The sequence below is a fragment of the Mercurialis annua genome, linkage group LG6 (assembly GCF_937616625.2).
Source record: "Mercurialis annua linkage group LG6, ddMerAnnu1.2, whole genome shotgun sequence".
NCBI classification, from domain to species: Eukaryota; Viridiplantae; Streptophyta; class Magnoliopsida; order Malpighiales; family Euphorbiaceae; genus Mercurialis; species Mercurialis annua.
Window position 1 is genome coordinate 14,311,587 of NC_065575.1, and position 24,340 is coordinate 14,335,926.

The 24,340-nt window shown below is 35.0% G+C and overlaps 1 long non-coding RNA gene across 1 annotated transcript; it reads right to left on the minus strand.

Annotated features, from left to right (window-relative positions):
- Window positions 1–21,063: 21,063 nt before the first annotated feature.
- LOC126653978 (uncharacterized) lies at window positions 21,064–23,285 on the minus strand. Its single transcript, XR_007632386.2, has 3 exons — window positions 22,953–23,285; window positions 22,059–22,145; window positions 21,064–21,296 (listed from the first exon to the last, which is right to left on the minus strand). It is a non-coding gene; the product is annotated as an uncharacterized LOC126653978 (long non-coding RNA).
- Between the last annotated feature and the right edge of the window lie 1,055 nt (window positions 23,286–24,340).

The window sequence follows — 24,340 nt, forward strand, 5'->3', positions numbered from 1 at the left end:
AGCTACTTTGTAAGGATTCACCCTGATTTAGCGTTATCTACCTTATTCAAACATGAGTCCTATTTAGGAACGTCTTCCTAAATAGTCCCGTCTTCCTAAGATTGAGCTTATCTTTCCATGTTGGAGATTATGCCCAAATGAGAAGATACTTCGAGATATTATAGCAGATCATGGCGATCTATCCGAATCCTGGATTAACGCGCTTTGGGCGGATCCTAAGGGATTCGGTCTTCATCAGTATATCGGCGGATCCTAAGGGATTCGGTCTTCATCAGTATATCGGCGGATCCTAAAGGATTCGGTCTTCATCAGTATATCTGCGGATCATAAGGGATTCGGTTGTCATCAGTATATCAGCGGATCTCAAGGGATTCGGCCGCCTTTCTTATACGTTCAGGTCTTCCATAGGGAGTCCGGTATCACCTGAGAGTGGATCTCCTATGACTCGGCTCCATTGTAACTAGTGTAGGATTTGGTATCCATCAATTATTTTCAGAAGATAAAAATTTATTTTGCTTTTTTTTTTTAAGGAAACTAACATTATCTTTCACCTATTTCTTTTCATAACATTTCAGTCAAAACAACTAAATAAACTAACATTATCTTTCATCTATTTCTTTTCATAACATTTCAGTAAAAACAATATCATTTAGTCCGATTTAAAAAAAAATATTTTGACAATTATAAAATTATTTTTTTATCAGTTAAATTAATCTATTTGTTAAAACTATAAATTATTCATTTACAATACAAGAAAAATGCTTCTTGACGACCATTTTTTGCGATAGGTCAATAATTTGGTCGTAATATAAGTCACTAACAGCGAACAGAATAATCTGGTCGTCAAATGTTATATGTGAATTAACCTTTAAGGACTAGAGATTTTTCCTTTTTCTAAAACAATTTAATCCGATCTAATACAAAAATTGTTCAGAGATGTTTACTGCGAAAAGCATCCCACAATTTTTTCTTTATTCTTTTGAAATACCCATTCTTTTTTGTACGGCTAAATAATTCCCTCTAATTTCTCTCCAACTCTCAGCAGTGACTGTAGACACTTATTTTCCGGACAGGTAAAAAGTGATAAGGTAATGAAGCGTTAAAATATGATTTTTAGAGAAATGTGTTTGGGTACGCTTATGTCACGACCCGAAATCTCGAGTCGAGACCAGTAGCAAGTCTAAAAATGCAATAAATTTTTCGCAATCAATCACTATAAACCAAACATATATACAAAAATGCTTTCGTTAAAACTATTTAACGCGTCACGATTACAAACTTTCACTTGTTCTCTGGAAACGATTTACGGAAACCAGGGTCTTACGTTGCGATATCTCGTAACAAGCATAGCCCTGTTTCATAGCAAAACGGTTTAAGCGCAGTTTTTCAAAACCATACAGTTTTAATTACATCAGAATAAAGTCATAGCTTTTTTTAAAAAAAATGTTTGACACAAGGTGTATATACAGACTAGGACTTAAACTAACTGCAACACTACTGACAGGAACTTTCTCTGTACATACTTTCAAAATTTATAACAAGGATAGAAGTTCGTCACTTCCCAAAAAGACTATTTACCTGAAAAATGGTTATATCAATGGGGTCAGTTACATTTGAGTGAGTTCATAAGTTTATAAATGAGCATTTCATAAAACATTCAAAAAATGCCATAAAACAATCATTTATATGCATCCACGTACAATACTCCTATTGAAACCCCAAACCTTAGCTTGTACTGTCATAACCCATAACCACTACTGTCTTGAACAAGTTTCTGATACTTATTCCTGATGGTTTAGATTTGGGATAATTCCACCGAGTTAACCATAACCATATAGCATAGTCCCGGGATAATTCGGCCGAGTTAACTAGTGCTATCTTATATCCAATCAATGAGGAGAGTATCGGGATAATTCCATTGAGTTCAACTTCCTGGACATAGGTCCTGAGATACTTCCACGGAGTTCAACCTATGTCTGTCTTGTTCTTGAGAAAAATATATGTCTATTTTTGATGCTTGTAGAACCTCTGATCTTAACTGGTGATCACACAGTTCCTATTTGTCACGACCCGAAATCTCGGGCCGAGACCGGAGCTAGGGAATGAGAGTGGTAGCTCCAAAACCCGTAGCAAGCCTAAATTTCACTATAAATTTTTCGCATTTAAAAAAACATTATATGAGTTATAAAACTCTTTCCAAAAAAACTGGCAATATAACATCTGAAAACAAAGAAACACCGCCTATAACAAGTATCACAAACCACCCTGCAACAAACATAACGACATCATGATACACAAACACGGGATCAGTGATACCCGATACACCATTTAGTTAAACAACTACTACACAGTAACCGTAAATAATATACATACAGTAGTAGTTTCAAAATCAGAGTTTATACAGCAATACCATACCACTAAATTATTAGACTACTGCGGCTCTAGAAGTAGCAGCGGTTTTCATTACACTACAAAATACTGACTTCCGGAAGAAGGAATGGAAGTCTGATCATGCCAAAATACTCTTTACCTGAAATGGGTGAAAAACAACAAGTCAGTAAAAACTGAGTGAGTTCACATAATTACTAATGAATATTAAATAAAATAAATCGCGTATTAAATAATTTATGCAATGCAGCCAGACATAATATCCAAATGAAATCCTAAACCTCAATACATAAATATTCCAATAAACCTCAATCAAAATCCAAAGTAATCTGGACCGTGAACTTTGTATCGTCGTCACAAACTTTCGCTTATTACTTTACAGTATCTGGGCCGTGATCTTTGTACCGTCGCCTCATATTTGTATCGGGATCTGGGCCGTGAACTACGTACCGCCGCCTCAGATTTTCCCGTTAAGTCTAAGCCGTGATCTATGTACCGTCGCCTTAGACATATAAATAATCATTACTTACTTTTACTATGATAGTTACTGGTGCGCACTCAGTCCTATTGCCGCTCAATAGAAAAGCTTGTTCCATCGGATCTATATCGGTTTTAAATATCGAATGCAGTGATTTAAAATAAATATTCAGAAATTTAAACAACGTTGTATTAATATTCAAAAGTAAAAATGCAAACTCACATAAAACCGCTTTTCCCAAAAATAGAATTTCTTTATGGTTTATTGATTTGACGTTCTGATCCGGAGGCTCTAAAACTCGTCGGATCTAAATTAGAAATTTAACCGTCAAAATGCAAATTATACACTAAAATCCTAACACTAGAGTTGGCCCTATAAACAAACCACAATTACATCTATAATGTTACTCATAACAACGGGCACTTAAACCAATAAAGAAAATCATCGGTTAATAAATTTATTACCGATCCGAGCATCCGCCTTTGAAATTATTTTAGTAACTTCGTCGACCGAATCTGTAGACTCTAGGTATGACGTAAAACTTTCACTTTTTATAACATTATTAAATTTGAAACTCAAAATAGAAAATTTTAAATTAAACTTAGACTTTTTAAAATAAAACATCATTTTTATTAAATCTCGAGATAAACTTTTAATAACTCGTTTTAAACTTGTTTCATACGGTTTGATTTTTAAATAGATATTTTAAACTATTTTAAATCTTTTTTTTTAAACTTCAATCTTAAAACATTCATAATTCAAATTTTAAAGATACTCAGCAATACTAGCTGCTCTGAAATCATGCGAGTATCTCCATAAAAAATAATGCAATGTACACATCCTTATCACTATATCATAAGATCCACCACAAGTACATCGGCAATTAATTACAATAACGTGCATATAACAAAAGTACTCAATGAATTCAGTCCCAAGGATAACCTAAGGGGCAAACAATATTAGTATATTGTTCTTAAGAAAAGAAAGAAAGTATTGTAAGTTTATAATTAAAATAAAAATCAAGATTTAATTAGTAAAATTTATAGGAATAAGAGGAAATGACTTAAATTAATTTGTCCAATCATAACCTTATCTCACGTTATTATTATAAATTCACTCCATTTTTAATGTTTCAGTTTAATTAAAAATCTTGAAACCACCACTTTACATTTTAATTTCCTACATTCACTTTAACTTAAGCATGAAATTAGACAATAATGCAATTTTCTTGCACTAATGCTTCAAATTCAAACATATTCAAGAGTGCAACAGCAATGCATAAAGTCTATATGTTGTAAACATTATACTTCAATCTACATAAATGAAAAATCACCAATCCAAAAGCAATCACAGTTATATAATAATAATAATAATAATAATAATAATAATAATAATAATAACATATATATTAATTTAATTTAAACTAAGAATGAATCAACCAATATTTTAATCAAAATTCATATCATATAATTAAACTAGAACTAAAAACTTGGTATACTCTCTTTAATTGGAACGTTTAATCAACAATAGAATTATATGTCCCGTCCGACTTTTCAAAATTACAGGGTAAGCTCTGTTCTACTCTTTAACCCAAAGCTATTACAATCTAAAAAAAAAATTAACCTATGAATTCTTGTTTAAACTTAAAACCTTTCAAGATTGATGGCTGAAACTGATGATTACCTCAAGAACTCGATAATCATTTCGATCATTTCCACAATACTCCTCACCGTTTGCTAATTTCTTACTTCCCGCTTGAAGATTGATGAGTAAGGACGATGAATTTGATATTTTAATTGATTCGGTGGAGGTTTGAAACTTGGTTATGGATTGATAAATCCTAGGGTTTTTTCGTTTTCTTTTTTGAAGCAGAAAAGAAGAATAGTAGGAAGAAGAAGAATATGAAGGTGATGAAAGAAATGGGTAAAGAGATTTAGTGGGCTTCATGAATTGGGTTTATAAATCATCGTTTATTAATATTTTTTTTCTTTCTTTTAATTGGTTAAAAGCCTAAAATGGCTCACAAACTATACCCACTAACTTAAATATTCTTAATAATATATCCAAATAATACACTTTAATCCTATTTAATTATTTTAAATTCAATATTATAATTTTAATAAATTTAATAAATTATCTGGATAATGATTATTATTATTATTATTTTAGTCCAAATTTATATTTAAACTTCATAATATCGCTTATGAATATCACAATACGTGGCAAAACCGACAATTGAAAATACGGGTTATTACATTCTCCCCCCCTTAAAATAAATTCGTCCTCGAATTTAAGTTTAGCCACGTACTTTATGCGAAAAGGAAGGGATAGCGCTTGCGCATGTCAGACTATTTTCCCACGTACACTCCTCTACCGAGTAGTTTCTCCAGAGAACTTTCACCATCGAAATTTCTTTAGTACGTAGTTTTCTTACTTGAGTGTCTATTATCTGCACTGGTTCCTCTTCGTAGGATAATTCTTCTTTTACTTCCACACTCTGAGGTTGGATAATATGAGAGGGATCTGAACTGTACTTACATAACATCGAAATGTGGAAAACCGGATGCACTTGAGACATGTCTGCTGGTAGAGCTAGTTTGTAAGCTACAGCTCCTACTCGCTCCACTATATGGTACGGTCCGACATATCTTGGAGCCAACTTCCCTTTCTTGCCAACCCATATCACACCTTTCATAGGTGATACCTTGAGAAACACGTAATCGCCGACTTGAAACTCTAGATCCCTTCTCTCCGGATCTGTATAACTTTTCTGTCGGCTGAAAGCAGTCTCCACTCGCTGCTTGATCATTGGTACTTTCTCATAAGTAATCTGTATGATTTCAGCTCCAGTTAGTTTTCTTTCTCCGACTTCTTCCCAACATATGGGAGATCTACATTTCCGACCATATAATGCTTCATACATAGCCATTTCAATACTGGAATGGTAGTTGTTGTTGTATGAGAATTCTACTAATGGAAGATATGTATTCCAGCTACCTCCGAAGTCTAAAACACACATACGGAGCATATCTTCTAAGGTTTGGATAGTCCTTTCAGATTGTCCGTCAGTCTATGGGTGAAAAGCGGTACTGAAATCCAACCGCGTTCCGAAAGCGTCTTGTAGACTTTTTCAGAATCGAGAGGTAAACATTGAACCTCTGTCTGAAATAATCGACACTGGCACCCCGTGTAAACTTATAATTCTGTCAATATAAATTTGTGCCAGTTTTGCTGCAGTATAAGAAGTCTTGACAAGGATGAAATGAGCCGATTTTGTCATTTTGTCCACAATCACCCATATGGAATCGAAACCTTGCTGCGTCCTTGGTAAACCGACAATAAAATCCATCGTTATCCTTTCCCAATTCCATTCAAGAATAGGTAATGGTTGCAGAAATCCGTATGGTCGTTGGTGTTCCAGTTTAACTTGTTGACACGTCGGACATTTCACTACAAACTCTGCTATGTCCTTTTTCATGCCGTTCCACCAGTACATTTCTTTAACATCATGATACATCTTTGTGGAACCGGGATGGACACTGTACATTGAACCATGTGATTCTTCCATGATCTTCTGCCTTTGGTTCTCAACATCTGGTACACATAGCCTAGTACCATGTTTCAATACTCCATTAATAATACTAAAATCTTGACCCATTTCTTGTTGGACTTTATCCATCAGACGTTTCATTTGAGGATCATCAGCTTGCAACTCTTTAATTCTATCGATCAGTGTTGGTCGTATACTCAATTGAGCCAGTAAATTACCAAGGCTTGAAACTTCAAATCTGATGCCTTGATTGAACACTGTATGAATATTCCTAATTAACAGCCTTCGCCATAATGTAGTAATATGCGCGAGACTTCCTGCAGACTTCCTGCTCAGCGCATCTGCCACTATATTGGCTTTTCCAGGGTGATACTGTATAGTGCAATCATAGTCTTTTAGCAACTCTAGCCAATTCCTCTGCCTGAGATTCAGTTCATGTTGATCAAAGATATATTTCAAACTCTTATGATCCATGAATATCTCACATGTTACACCATACAAGTAGTGCCTCCAGATTTTCACCGTAAAGACTACCGCTGCTAGTTCTATGTCATGTGTTGGATAGTTCACCTCGTGCTTTTTCAGCTGTCGAGAAGCATAAGCTATAAATCGACCATGCTGCATCAAGACACATCCCAAACCGACTCTTGAAGCATCACAATAAACAGTAAACCATTCAGTACCTTCTGGTAGTGCTAGTACTGGAGCGGTTGTTAGACATTCTTTCAATTTCTGGAAACTTGCTTCACATCGATCTATCCAGTCAAGTTTTGCATTTTTCTGGGTTAGCTTTGTTAAAGGTGCAGAGATCTTTGAAAAATCTTGCACAAAATGTCTGTAGTATCCTTCCAAACCCAAGAAACTTCGAATTTCTGTGACTGAACTTGGCCGCTTCCATTCAGTTACTGCCTCAATCTTCTTAGGGTCAACTTTAATGCAACTTTGAGACACTACATGTCCCAAGAATGCAACTTCTTCTAACCAGAATTCACATTTGGAGAACTTAGCATACAGCTGGTGTTCTCTCAGGGTCTGAAGAACCAAACACAAATGATGCGTGTGTTCCTCCTCCATACGCGAGTAGATCAGAATATCATCAATAAAAACTATCACAAATTAATCCAGAAATGGCTTGAATACTCGATTCATTAAGTGCATGAAAGCAGCTGGTGCATTCGTTAATCAGAACGACATAACCAGAAACTCGTAGTGACCAAACCGAGTTCTGAATGCAGTCTTTGAAATGTCTTCATTCCGGATTATTAATTGATGATAGCCCGATCTTAAATCAATCTTGGCGAAATACTTTGCTCCTTGTAGTTGATCGAATAAATTGTCAATTCTAGTCAAAGGATATTTGTTCTTGATCGTAACTTTGTTCAGCTGTCTGTAATCTATACAGAGCCGTAGTGTTCCATCCTTCTTCTTAACAAACAACACCGGTGCACCCCAAGGTGATACACTCAGTCGGATGAAACCACGATCAAGTAATTCCTCCAATTGATCTTTTAGCTCCTTTAGTTCTGCTAGTGCCATCCGATATGGAGGTATTGATATCGGAGTTGTACTAGGAACCAAATCAATGCAGAACTCTATTTCTCTATCAGGTGGTAACCCAGGTAATTCTTATAGGAAAACATCTGGATACTCACACACCACTGGTACATCGCAAACACTGCCTTGAATCTTATTCACGTCTCGCACTATAGCCAGGAACCCTTGACACCCTTTCTTCAGCATCCGTCATGCTTTAATTGCTGATATCAAACTCGTAGGTGATTCTGTCTTTTCACCTTGAATTGAAAATGGTTCAGCACCAGGAGTATTAAACGTCACCATTTCTTTTGAAAATCAACATTCGCATAATGTAGTGCTAACAAATCCATTCCCAATATCACGTCAAAGTTTAAAACCTCAAGCAAAAGCAAATCAGCAAACAAATCCTGTCCTTGAACACTCACATGACAAGACGGATAAACAATGTTTATGTCTACTTTCACCTACAGGAGTGGCTACTGATAAGGGATTTTGCAAATAAACAGGTGTTCTTCCCATTTTCACCGCAAAACTCGGTGAAACAAACGAATGAGTAGCACCCAGATCAAATAAAATTAAAGCATCTATACATATAGGGAGAGTACCTTGCACGACTGCATTTGAAGCTTGAGCCTCCTGAGGGCTAAGCGCAAAAACTCTGGCTTGTCCCCTACTAGCCTGGGGAGCCTGATCGGTACCTCTACCACCGCCATTTCTTCCTGCGCTTCTACCACCAAATCCTCTACCGCGTAGGCCACTAAATGTACTTCCTAATGGACCCTGTCCAGAAGCGTTGAATATGTACGTCTTGGCTGGTGATAAAATGGTTGTACTACACTGGTTGAAGAACCCTGTTGTCCCACCATTGGACATTCCCTAGCAAAGTGATCTTGTCTGCCACATACAAAACATGCTCTTGTAGCAAGATGGCATACACCATAATGTTTTCTCTTACAATTCTAACAAACTGGGGATAATGTTCCTGCACTCCCTGAACTTCGACTGCTTGAACCTGCTCCTGGAGTGTTAAATCGTGCATTACGTTTACCCTTCTTAAAATTTTGACGCCGAGGTCCTGAAAAACTTCATGCACTAAACTGCACTGGGGTACTTGGTACAGCACTAGTATTTCCACTTCTGGCTTGTAGCTGCCCAGTAGGATCAGGAATTCTTCCAAACTGAATCAGAGATGTTTCTATTTGCCGAGCACTATCAATCACATGTGTCAAGTCTCGATTAACCTCAATCAATAAACCAATGAAGTCGGCCCCTAAGCCTTTCACAAACCTCGAATTGACCCGTACTGGGTCCATCATCAGATCAGGCGCAAAAACGACTCAACCTGGTGAACTCTGTCACGTACTCTTGTACTGATTGGTCACCTTTAGTTAGGCCAAGTATTCTGTCCCGGTAGTTTTCTGTCACAGAGAATGGTAGGAAAAACTCTTTGTATCACGTCACAAACTATGCCCAGGTCAACTGCGCCATTGTCGGCTGAATTACCCGTCTAAACCAGTCTTTTGCCGATCCCTTCATTGACATTTCAACTAGCAAGATGGATTGTCTTTCATCATATTGAAGGCGTCTAGCGTTTCGTTCTACCTCTTCAAGAAAATCTAAAGCGTCACCAGAACCATCAAACTCTGTTAGCTTCAAATGCATATACGCCAGAATAATGCCCCTATCAGCATTGGCACCAACCCACTGTTGTTGTTGTGCCATCTGTTCTATATGCAAATTTTGCATCTCCACTTGATTAGTTTGCATTGCCGCAATCCCAGCTAAATACTGGTTGAGATTGAAATCTGGGACATTAGATTGTTGTGGCATCCCTGGTGTCTGAACTGGTGCTTGTATTCCTCCAGCTTGTCCTCTACCTCTGCCCCGACCTCAACCTCGTCCACGGCCTCTTCCTGCCACTGGTTGTGGATCATTTCCTCCACCTTGAACAGAGGCCTCGTCATGAGCCTCCTCCTCATTCTGTGCTTATATAGCACGAGCTCTCGCTTGCCCTTAATCAGCCATCCTAACAATTATACTTCGCGTTCAACTACTGTTATAATCATTTACTAAAACACATAAGAATAAATACATTCACAGCAAAACATATACCACCGACTCACATCCAAGAAGGGAAGGCTGAATTTTTTTGAAAATAATGAATACGTATCAAAGACATAGCTCGAATCCTATGTGCCGCAGTAGTTCCTAGGTATCAAACATATTTAATACATAACATGTAAAGCACTAGCCTGGTTTATAAACCATTACTCTAATACCACCTTTGTCACGACCCGAAATCTCAGGCCGAGACCGGCGATAGGGAATGAGAGTGGTAGCTCAAAAACCCGTAGCAAGCCTAAATTTCACTATAATTTTTCGCGTTTTAAAAAACCATTATATGAGTTATAAAACTCTTTCCAAAAAAACTGGCAATATAACATCTGAAAATAGAGCAACACTACCTATAACAAGTATCATAAACCACCTTGTAACAAACATAACGACATCATGATATACAAACACGGTATCAGTGATACCTGATACACCATTTAGTTAAATAGCTACTACACAGTAACCGTAAATAATATACACACAGTAGTAGTATCAAAATCAGAGTTTATACAGCAATACCAGACCACAAAATTATTAGACTACTGCGGCTCTAGAAGTAGCAGCGGTTTTCATTACACTACAAGATACTGACTTCCGGAAGAAGGAATGGAAGTCTGATCATGCCAAAATACTCTTTACCTGAAATGGGTGAAAAACAACAGGTTAGTAAAAACTGAGTGAGTTCGCATAATTACTAATGAACATTAAATAAAATAAATCGCGTATTAAATAATTTATGCAATGCAGCCAGACATAATATCCAAATGAAATCCTAAACCTCAATACATAAATATTCCAATAAACCTCAATCAAAATCCAAAGTAATCTGGATCGTGAACTTTGTACCGTCATCACAGACTTTCGCTTATTACTTTACAGTATCTGGCTGTGAGCTTTATAACGTCGCCTCAGATCTGTATCGGGATGTGGGCCGTGAACTATGTGTCGTCGCCTCATATTTTCCCGTTAAGTCTAGGCCGTGATCTATGTACCGTCGCATTAGACATATAAATAATCATTACTTACTTTTCCTATGATCGTTACTGGTGTGCACTCAGTCCTATTGCCGCTAAATAGGAAAGCATGTTCTATCGGATCTAAATCGGTTTTAAATATTGAATGCAGTGCGATTTAAAATAAATATTCAGAAATTTAAAGAACGTTGCATTAATATTAAAAAGTAAAAATGCGAACTCACAGAAAACCGCTTTTCCCAAAAATAGAACTCCTTTACGGTTTGTTAATTGCCTGAGATCCAAAGGCTCTAGAACTCGTCGGATCTAAATTAGAAATTTAACCGTCAAAATGCAAATTATACACAGAAATCCTAACACTAGAGTTGACCCTATAAACAAACCACAATTACATCTATAATGTTAGTCATAACAACAGGCACTTAAACCAATAAAGAGAATCATCGGTTAATAAATTGATTATTGATTCGAGCATCCGCCTTTGAAATTATTTTAGTAACTTCGTCGACCGAATCCGTAGACTCTAGGTATGACGATAAACTTTCACTTTTTATAATTCCAAAAGAAGAGACGTTCGCAGATATCTCTTCGAAGAAATCCGATTCTGTTCATAGAAATTCAAAGAGATTTATTGCAGTTCTCTCTCTTTAACTTTAAATGCCATGCATAGAGAAAACTGGGCCCAAAGCATTGTAGGTGAGCAGATCAGCAAAGAATCTCTTGAATATCAGAAGCGAGAGAGATTGTTCTTTTGGGTTGGGTCAGAAAATGTTAAAACTTTTACTATCAAGGTAATGAAATTCTTCTGATTTTTTTCTGACTTCCTTCATCATGGAAGGTAAGAAATTGCTTACTTAAAGGGCTCGACCAATCTGCTTCATTAAATTTGAAACTCGAATTTGAAAATTTTAAATTTAACTTAAACTTTTTAAAATAAAACATCATTTTTATTAATTCTCGAGATAAACTTTTAATAACTCGTTTTAAACTTGTTTCATACGGTTTGATTTTTAAATAGACATATTAACTATTTTAAATCTTTTTTTAAAACTTCAATTTTAAAACATTCATAATTCAAATTTTAAAGATACTCAGCAGTACTAGCTGCTCTGAAATCATGCGAGTATCTCCATAAAAAATAATGCAATGTACACATCCTTATCACTATATCATAACATCCACCACAAGTACATCGACAATTATTTACAATAACATGCATATAACAAAAGTATTCAATGCATTCAGTCCCAAGGATAACCTAAAGGGAAAACAATATTAGTATATCGTTCATAAGAAAAGAAGGAAAGTATTGTAATTTTATAAAATGAAAATCAAGATTTAATTAGTAAAATTTATAGGAATAAGAAGAAATGACTTAAATTAATTTGTCCAATCATAACCTATCTCACATTATTATTATAAATCCACTCAATATCTAATGTTTCAGTTTAATTAAAAATCTTGAAACCACCATTTTATATTTTAATTTTCTACATTCACTTTTTTTTAGAAACATTCACTTTAACTTAAGCATGAAATTAGACAATAATGCAATTTGCTTGCACTAATGTTTCAAATTAAAACATATTCAAGAGTGCAACAGCAATGCATAAAGTCTATATGTTGCAGACATTATATTTCAATCTACATAAATAAAAAATCACCAATCCAAGAGCAATCACAGTTACGTAGTAGTAATAATAATAATAATAATAATAATAATAATAATAATAATAATAATAATAATAATAATAATAATAATAATAAGGGTTAAAGATTATGGGGGTCACTGAACTTTCACCAAATTACAAAATGGTCACCGAATTTCAAAACGTTACAAAATGGTTACCGTACTTATTATTAATGAACTTCCGGTGGTATCTAAATGATTTCCGGCGATATTAATCCTACGTGGCTACCGAATGCCGAGTCACTTCCTCCATCCTTTACCATATTATCAGAATACTCCTAATCTGCCATGTCATCATCTTCTTCCTCGATTTCTTTTAAATTTTTTCACTATACATCAATTATAAAAAAGAATTCATTTTTTACGAAATCAATTCCTGAATTCTTTTTACGCAGTCGGAAGCATCAATGTCTTGTGAACCTAGACGACTGTTCGTCTGGGTTCATACCCATCTCCAGTCCCCACTCATCAGAAAAATGACACCTTCTCTAACCCATCCGTCATCAACCTCGACATCGATCATTTAATCTATTTACTTCGAATTTCAGCCAAACACACTGACATTAACCTGGCACGAGCTCTACATGCTTCAATTCTCAAGCTCAGGGACGATACCTATTTGGGCAATGCGCTAATTGCAGCTTACACCATCTAAGGTTTTTAAGGGTCTTTCTAACCTTGATATTGTTTCTTACAACGCTTTGCCTTAATGTTTAGCTAATGGGAATCGTGAATTGAAAGCTATCCAACTTTTTTTAGAATAAGAGATGGTGGTTCAGATGTTGAGGCTAATGAGTATAGTTTTGTTGCTGTTTTAACCCCTTGTAGCAGGATTATGAATTTTGAATTGGGTTTTCAGCTTCATGGTTTGTTGATGAAGTTGGGTTTTGTGTAATGTGTGTTTGTTATGAACGCTTTATTGTTTTTGTATGGTAAGCCGGGATTTTTGGACTCTGTCAATCTAACTGTTTGACGAAATGCCTCAAAGAGATGTGAAGGTAGCTAATTTACTTTTTTGGACTCTATATCCATTGATCGTTTATTTATCTCATTGATCCTATATTCCAAATTTTCTTTTCAATCCATAAACAATTTACGTTAGCTAATTTGCTTTTTATTGTAAAATATCACACTATCGCATTCGAACTTATATCAAATCGTCAAACCGTCAAGCTAACTATTTGCGATTGAATCATTGTCTTCCTTGTCAATTAGGGACTGCCCGAACAGCCCCTATGGACTGGCATTGCAGCCCAGCCGGAGCAGACGAGTTGCAAAAATTGTCCATATTCGAGCGATCTGACTTCGATTCGATTGAGTCGATGGCCTTGCGGCTATCATTATTCGCCCTAGAATGCATATACTTCCTCGAATGGACATTAATTCCTTGATGCCTACTGTGTTAGCAAGGAATTCTGCTTGCTAACACAGTAGGCATCTTTGGGCGAATTCCTTCCTCGAATGGACAGAATTCCTTGATGCCTACGTTGATGGCAGAATTCCTTGCCTCGCCGGAGCAAGGACCAGCTGCCGGAATCCTCTCCGGGGCTAGGGACATCCTACACCTCAAATCAATAGCAAATAACTCTCACAACTCACCTCTCAATCCAATTCAATCATCAATTAAACCATTGCTTACAAATTTAACAAATTCAATCATAAACCCTAACATTTCAATCCACATAACTCAAAAATCAACCACCCAAACTTCAAATTAATGAGCTATAATCCTTTACCTTTTATTGATGAGTGATTTTCCTCAAGAAATCAAGAGCTATGGACTGCTATTATATGTTGAGATGAGAATAACCGAATATGTCTAGTAAATAAAATCAGTTACTGATAAGCCAAGCACATGAGTCTTGGGGAGGTCCACAAAACCTGGTCTTTTGGTCTAATGCACGATAATCTTACCCATAAGCGAGTAAGGTTATCCAGCCAGTATAAAAGGCATTTCCTAGTTGAACTAGGTGGCGACTCCATTTTCCATACCTTTCCAGATTCAAAATCAGCCATAAGCATAGGCGACCGACCCTTGAAACGCGCTCCACTCACAATTAGGTTTTGACGTACTGCAGTGGTTTGTAAATCGAAAGTTTTTTTAATTTATTTAATTAAATTTTAAAGAACAATTAATTATTAGGACTTATTTGAACATTTTTTAAGCTGAAGGATTTGTTTGTATTTTTTTCAAATGGAAACAAATGCAATAAAAACCCTTCAATTTAATTATTTTTAATGTTTCATCCTTAAATTAATTAAATGATCAACTGCACCCTTGTTTGGGGTAGAGGTGAAACATAAAAACTCAAATAAGGTTACAACTGAACTTTTTCCTAAGTTAGTGTATAAATGCAAAAAAAGTTCAACATTGGTGGTTTTTAAGTAATTAAGTCTTTAACTAATATGTAAAAAAATTTGTTAAAGCTCAAGAAAATCAACTTTTCCATTTGATTAGCAGCACACTCGTTTTTGTTAATAATGCCCACATTTACAAGATAAGTCTTATAACCTAATTAAGCCATTTTAACACCCTCTCCTTGTTTCTCTTTATCTAGCCGACATACACCTGCAACTCTCTGTTGCCTCTTTCACTTCTTCTACTATATTCAGATCAAACCTAATTTGATTCCCCATGTAATTTCTATATCATACCACCAATAGTTTCTTCTATTTCCTTATGGTCTACCGTTGATTTTATCATGGTTTGAAGTTTGTATTAGGAGTAGTTACAGTTTAGAAGATGGATTTATTATTGTGTTTCAGGATTGGATTCATGCGGGTTCGATTGAATCCAACCAAACAGGGATGATGCCGCGAAGACTGGTATTTTCTATATCCATTTTTAACGATTTAATTTACCTCCTTTTGTACACATGGAATGCTATTGTTAATTTATTTTGGATTTGGTTCAACAAATGACTGATGTAGTAGAATTGTTCTTGCTAACTTCCTATTTTGAAACTATTACGATTACTTCGGTGGTAACAAAGCTATAAATAGCTTGTGTTTGACACCACTGCGACTCAATCGGACAATAAACTGTCCATTCGAGGAAGAATATGTGTTCTAGGGCGGATAAGCATAGCGGCAAGGCCATCGACTCATTCGAATCGAAGTCAGATCGCTCGAATATGGATAAACTATAGATTCTCACCATTACTTTTATTTTATGGTCATATATAAGTATCGTTTGAGGTTTAATTATTTCTATTTTGGTCTGAGAACATAAATAGGCCATGAATTGAAGGAGGTAGAACCATGGAGATGCTAATGAAATGGAACAATGAACAAAGTGGAAAACAAAAGCTAAGAGCTAAGTATATTCGCTTTTCTATTTACAGTAACTTTGTGATTTTTAGTATTTATTTTCTAAAGTTTCTCGTTTTATCCTTAATTTGAGTAACCATTTTATAGTATGAGCTTATGCTTTTTTTTCCTTCAAAATAAGGAAGATGCTATCCACACATTTTTCTTTCCCATGTTAACTTACTTGTTTATTTATAGTTATATTCTTTAGCAACTTTAGTAACTGTTACTCTGAATAGATATATAGATCTATATATAGATCTATCTATATCTATATATCTATATAAAAGGACAGTGGATCCATTAAAATAAAATATACATTTTGTACACTAGTATCCACTTGACTCGTATCACTTTTACAGCTGCTTTCTCTTCCCTTTTTATATTCTACTATTCTAATTTCTTGCACATGTTTTTTCCGAGATTATGCTCTTTTTCTGCCTTAATTTTTAGTTTAACAGTCCTTTTATATAGACTTGCGTTTAGCCTTAAGGGATTTTGATTGGTTCTGCGTGAGATTACCTGGATTTCTGTATACTCGAGTTAATTAATTGGTCACTTTTCCTTGCATGTAAAGGAAGCAATTGTAGAGAAAGCATGCTTGGGCAATATAGGCAAAGCCCATCTAGGAAATAAGAAGCATTAGACTAACCCCTAATTAGGCCTAAATCTGAGTGTATATCATATTTGCTTAATGTGTTTCATCTCAATATAAGTTCAAATTTTACGACTTCCGTTTAATTATTTTTAATTTATAATTGTATTATAGACTTATTATTTATGGGTGAACTCAGATTTTGTTTCGAGTTTTATTTTCTCCTTTAGCTTTGTTTGATTTTATTAAACAATTGAATAAAAGGACATTTCTAATAAATATATTCACATTGAAAAAAAAAACATTTAAGGGAAATGAGATAAAAAGTGGATAGAAAAATGGAAAAAGGGTAAATTTGATCCTTACTATTTATTACTAATATTTTATCGGAGAGGGTGATTATCGATTTTACACTAGTTTTGTAAATGCTTATGCGACATCGAACGCTCACTGATTTTAATTTTATTTATACTTCGCTAGACAAAATCAGGTATCAACAACGTGTTTACATTTCCAGTACTATATCATGTGAACTGATATTTAGATATTGAGATGAGATATACCGAATATGCCCTGTAAATACTGATATAATCGATAAGCAAGTACTAAAGTTTTGGTAATATCCATTGAACCCAGTTTTTTGGTCAGATGCACGATAATCTCACCCATAAGCGATTTAGGTTATCCAGTCTGTAGAAAGGGCATTTCCTATCTTAGCTAGGTGGCGACTCCATTATTCAAAACCTTTCTAGATCCGAAGTCAGCCATAAGCTTGGGCGAGCGGCCTCCGAACCTTGCTCCGCTCATAATGGCGACTCCAATAGGGATTATTAAAATAATTTTAAAACATAAACTCAAAATGTTTTTTCAAATTGTTTACAAAAAAAGTTGCCTTAGACATAACCGCATGACTTGCGTCTTATCGATCATACTTCTTACTATACATATTCGCACCTGTTGGATAGTATTACAAATTTCTCTTCTCACCTACTCTCTAATAATCTCTTTATTAGCCCCAATGCTCATAGTCGATCTCACGTCCTTGTTTTGCACCCCAACATCCGGAACATCTTATGTGGAGCAGCATCACTCACAGCCTAATACCTCAGTCACTTGTACTCGTGATTGAGGAGACATGTCAAAGGTATATTTGTCTGTGGGGATCTTAAACCGGTTACTACGAAAATACATTGACTCAACCTACATGCTTTCCACCTTAGACACTACCCTCTAGGAAAATACCCAATATAATGTTTGGATTTGATGCATGCCGTCAATGTAATTATTCTAAATCCGTTTTTCAAAATGTCCAGTTTCAATCTCAGTCTGAGGTCGGGCCTAACAACGTTTTCAGTTTTCAAAATTAGATTTTCAAAAACACCATGTTAGGCCAAACCTAAATTCCATATCGGATCAAGTAAATTCCATGTACTTGGTGAAACCTCCAATATCTAGTCTAGTCAGGTGACAGTCCATTCACTTGACCAACCGCCAGGCTCAATTATTTCCCAAATTTCCTTTCGGACCGCTATGTCCACTTTCTATGTTTGTAGACCGTCCAATTAAGGTGACAAAAAAATTATCACATTGACTACTACAAGTTGTTTGTTTTATGACAGCTAGAAGAGAGCTTGCAGGTACGCGTCGACCTTAGCATTGCAATGAAAAGGTACAAACCAAAATTCCTAGGAATAAACCTCGCTCGGAACACGTGTGTTGGAGAAATAAGGTTGGAAGGAACAACATGTCCTTGTGATATCAACCGTCCTATATTCTATGTGCTACGTGTCTACTAACCCTGCATATCATAATCATGCATATCATGCATCCAAAATGTCATGCATCATATGCTAACCCCCAGTGATACAGCCATATAGGAAAGATAGTTTAGACTGCTGCTCACGAAGGCAACGGTCTAGGGTAGGTAGATGCTCAAGACAAATGTCTATAACCACGAGATGGCATGCTGCAATGATGAGTAATAGATTGACAGCTAGACGGAATTGGAACGAGCCATTCAAGGGCAGATGTAAACGATGATTATTGGCGGAAGGAAAACAGTGCCTAATTGTTTAATCTATGAAGTTACTGCATTTCATTTGATTAAAGATAGGTGTCAAGCATCTTTAGCTAGTGTAATAGATGTGACTAAAGTTAGTCTGGGGGTTTCATAAACTTCAGTAGTGAGAGACTTTCCAGATGTGTTTGTTGATGAATTGCCTCGTTTGCCACCACATAGGGAGGCAGATTTTAAAATTGAAACTATTAATGGTTCAACTCTTATTTCTATTGCACCATATATAATGGCCTCAGTAAAACTGAAAGAACTCAAGAAACAGTTATAAGAACTACTTGATAAGGGGTTCATTGGGCCTAGTATTTCTCCTTGGGACGCACATGTGTTATTTGTGAAGACAAAAACTTGTAGTATGCGATTATGCATTCACTATAGGCAGCTGAATAGAATTAGTGTGAAGAATAAATATCCATTGGATGATTTACTTGATCAATTGAGAGGTGCCATTGTGTTAATCAAAATTGATATGCGATCAGGATATTGGCAATTTTGAGTTGATGAAGAGTCCATTCCTAAAATTGCATTTAGAACTAGGTATGGTCATTATGAGTTTATTGTGATGCCATTTGGATTGAAAAATGCCCCAGCTGCTTTTATGTCATTAATGAACAAAACATTTCAGTTGTATATGGATTAGTTTATGGTTGTGTTTATTGATGATATTCTGATATATTCTCAAAGCCATGAAGAACATGAACAATATAAGAGAATTGTCTTACCAGTTTTAAAAGACAAACAACTTTATGATAAGTTCAACAAATGTGGATTTTGGTTGGTAGAAATAGCCTTTTGGGGGCATGTTGTTTCAAAACATGGTGTACAACCAGATCCATTAAAGATTAAAGCTATTCTTACATGGGAGTCACAAAAACTGTTACAGAATTTTGAAGTTTTCTGGGTTTAGCAGGGTATTACATAAGATTTGTGAAAGATTTTTCTGTTATCGCAAAACTGTTGACAAATTTGATAAAAAAAATGCAACTTTCAGATGGATAGACACGTGTGAGAAAAGCTTTGAATAATTAAAGAAAGGCTTACTTCAGCACGAGTAATTTCCTAACCATATGAAAATGGAGGCTATGTCGTTTACACTAATGCATCGAAACAAGGCTTTAGATTCGTATTATGCAAAATGGATAGGTTATTGATTATGCTTCTAGACAAATGAGACCTCATGTAGTGAATTATCCAGCACATGATCTGGAACTAGGTGCCATTGTGCATGCATTGAAGACATGTAGACATTAATTATATGGTGGGACATTTTGAGTTTTCACATATCACAAAAGCTTGAAATACATTCCTACTCAGAAAGAGTTGAATGTAAGGGAAAGAAGATAGATTGAGCTACTGAAAGATTATGACTGTACTATTGATTACCATCCTAGAAAAGAAAATATTGTTGCTGATGCTTTGAGTCGAAAGGTTGTGGGTCGTATGGCAGGTATGTTTTGTTATGATGTTGACTACTTAATTGCAATTCAAGGAATGAACACTTGATTGGACACACATGGTGATATCTTATTAGTCACCTTGCAATGGAAGCCTTCTATTGAAGATACAATTAAAGAAACTCAGTTTGAACATCCTTATTTACAGAAGATGACAGAAAAGGTTCAACAAGAAAAACTTGATTAATTTGTTATGAAAGATGATGTTTTGTTAAATGTTAGACGTGTTTGTGGAAAAATTGAGGAATAATATATTAGAAGAAGCTCATAATGGACCTTATAGTATGCATCCTGGAAGTACTAAAATGTATAGAAATTTGAAGCCTTTTTTTATTAGTGGCCAACAATGAAGAAAGATGTGTTAGAATTTGTGGCTAAATGTTTAATATGTCAACAAGTGAAAGCAGAACATCAGGCACATGCAGGTAAACTTCATTTTATAGATATACCAGAAAGCATGATTCTATTTGGATTATTGTTGATAGACCCACTAAATCTTCTACCTTTTCAACACATTGATTCTGTTGATAAAATGGCTATATTGTATACTTCTCAGATTGTTAAATTGCATGGTGTGCCTATTTCAATCGTATCTGATAGAGATCCACAGTTTACCTCATACTTTTGGGGTAGTTTACAAAACGTTATGGGTACTAAGTTGCATTGGTATGAAACTGCCTAAAATCATATATTAGCAGTGGCAACTGGACCAACTGCTCTGATACCAACTTTGTCATGACCCAAATTATTGAACCGAGACCGACGCTAGGGAATGGCAATGGTAGTTCCGAAATCCGTAGCAAGCCTAAAATCAATAAAACGTTTTTTAACAAAACATCATATAAACAAAGATAATACAAACGGAAGCATCGATTAACCATTTATTTATACATCAGAAGCCTTATAAAAAAACACACATTAGTGTTTACGATCATATCACGGGTATCTACCTCCGTGTACAAAACGTAATTATCTTAGCCAACAAAATACATTTTGTACAAGACAACAATTAAAAAATACATTATATAAAACTACTATACTAGGCCACGGCTCGATCAATACGATATACTACTGCAGCGACTACGACTTCCGATCAAAAGATGGACTTCTAGTCAAGTCCCAAATCTAGGTTCCTGAAAACATTTTGGAAACCGGGGTCAGCTTAAGCTGAGTGAGATATACGTTACTTATCATATTAAAAAAATAAGAATCACATTTTAAAATATTTTTCACGTATACAATCACATCGATACAATCACATTAATTTCAATCAATTCACTTGTACAAACAATTTGATCTGATCTTAATCTTAATCCTGGACAATTCTTAACATAGGCATCTTCCTAGGCTTAGCGAGAGTACTGCTTTCTCGTGTCCTTTTGGGTAAGAGTCTGGGATAGTTCGACCAACTTTAACATATACCCAATGATACAGTCTCGGGATAGTTTGACAGAGTTAAAAACTAGTATCACTACTAAAATCCTTACGATCGATCACTATAAGTTCCAGTATAGTTCCACCGAGTTCAACTCCTAAACACAGGTCCCGGGATAATTCCTTACCGAGTTCAACCTAGTGGCTAACGCGATATAAGTTAGTCTATTTCGATCTATTTCTATTGTCTAGACCGACTCGACTTTGTGATCACATAACTATTTTGGATCGTACACCAATTCACTTTGTAAACAATTATCAAGTAAGAAGCAAAGTAATACAATCCATATAATTAAAACATTCAATCCAACAATTTCCATATAGCAAATCCAATCAATCCATACAATAATCAATACAACCAATTCGATACAATACATTTATTCGATGCATTTTTTTCTATTTATACAATATATATCAAATATTATTTTATATGATAATACGAGTAAGTAAAATATACTCACGACATGCTATCCAATTTTTCATGATAATTTTACGTCAGCTGAACCCCACTAAGTCGATGCCGTTAATCGTGAAGCTCGTCGATATGTCTGTCACAAAATACAATCAAATACGTTTAATTCATAATGTATACCTGATATAAGAATACCTAAGTTATAAATTTCAGTCGTCTTTTCTCAATCTCGACGTATCATTTTTACTCAATATCGTTTTACTATTGACTTTTAATCTCATTTTGTTTCGTCGAACTATCGATCTCGTATTCAATTTCGATCGTTATTTGATTTCCGTATCAAATAACTCACTTTATGATATCTACTTAATATCATCATATAAATTTATTATATATTCCAAAATCATGTTTACAATTGGTTTTAATCAAGTTTAAAACCTTTTAACTACTTTTGACAAAATCGTCAAACTAGCTCGCGTAACTTCATATTGAAACTATTACACCTCGGAGCTAAAATCCTATTGAAATCATATTCCTATATCCATTAAATTCAGCCCTAATATTCAATCATAGACACTCCTTAATCTATGATTAAATATTATTAATTACATTTAAGCATGAATTCTTCATTTTGGCCGAACCATACATGCATTTTCCAACCAAAGTCTAACAATCCAATTCAACTTTAATTCAGCTATAGCCTTTTAAAACTAATGCTTATAGCATCTCAACCCACATTAATGATGAACTCATGCCTATAGCCGAACCCCCTTCACCAATTCATATCCAACATTCATCCATTTCTTACCAATAACAACACAACTTCATAACTTAAATCATCAACTAATCAAACATCAAATACACCATACAATTACCGAATCCTAGGCTAATTCCTCATTCTATAATTCAATAAAAACGAACCAAATTCAGAATGTACCCTCACCTTGCTTGTTATCTCTTTGGCCGAAGGTTAACCATACACATTCACCATCAAACATACTCCATCCAAGCTCATAGTCATTCTTCACAAACAATCACACAAAAATTCCAAATTAACAATCAAAATCCGAAACTCAGATCTGAAACCTTAACTCCAGGATGCGTTCCTTACCTTCATTGATGCCACAATTCAGTAGGTCTTCCTCTCCTTTTTCAGTTGCCGCGAGAGTCGTCCAATTCGGATGAGAAACGAAGAAGTTATGCCAAATTTGAAGATTCTTTGAATTATGGAATTGGGGAAGAAGAGAGGTTACATGATTTTTGTTGCTTTCGCTGAGAATAAGTTTGATTTCTGAGTTAAAATTAGAATTAAATGGTTTATATATTAATGACAAAGAGTCCTCTTTGACCCTTAAAGAAATCAACTCAAACCGCTTCGATTTCTAAATTATTTTTCACTCAATTTCACCCACCGAACGCTAATTCTTTTAGGTCCGATAATTTCCGTATTATTTATTTTTGAATAAATAATATCATGATAAATTTCATTTTCCGACAATTTATTTTGGCAATTTTGGCAAAAACGCTCAAATTCCAATTTGAGCCAAATGCATCATTTCTCATTTTTTTTCGTCCAAATTATCGATAACCAATTTATCGATATTATTTATATAATTACTAATTTCCGTCAATAATCTATTTAATTTATATTTTCCGGGAATTAAAAGCTTATTTTCTAATTTTGGGCTAAAGTATATTTTTAGCCACTTTCTTATATTTATCTCTTTGACCCAATTCCATTTCTTTAATGGAATATTATTATTGAAATTTTTTTATAAAAATATTAATATCGACCTACTCGGGTCTTCCTTTATTTAATTATTCCGCTCAATTTCTTATTTATCTCATTTTAATCATTAAAATGAGATGCGCCACTTATTTTTATAATACTCAAATTTCAGGGTAATACAAGTATTAACCACAAGCCATTAATTTGTCCAACATTACACATCTCAGGCCGTGCATCAATAGTACCGTCGCCGTGTAGATCTGATCAGAATTCTAAGGCCGCCACCTTAGATCACTTGCAATTTGTCTAGGCTGACGCCTAGACTTATAGAGCATCACCTAAAACTTACAATTTCATAATGACAATCACAAACTTAATCTAATATCAGTACTGGTGATCACATAGTCTTATTCTCATTCAATAAGAAATACGTTCCAATGGATATTTATTAATTTAATTTCAGACTAAGTGCAATTTATCATTTAAAACAGTCAAACATAATTATTCAAAAATAAGAACAATATAAACTCACAGAACTGGTATTTCTAAAAACATGTGCTCCTGGTAGCCCATTAGCGAAGCACCCTAGTGCTCTTACTCGG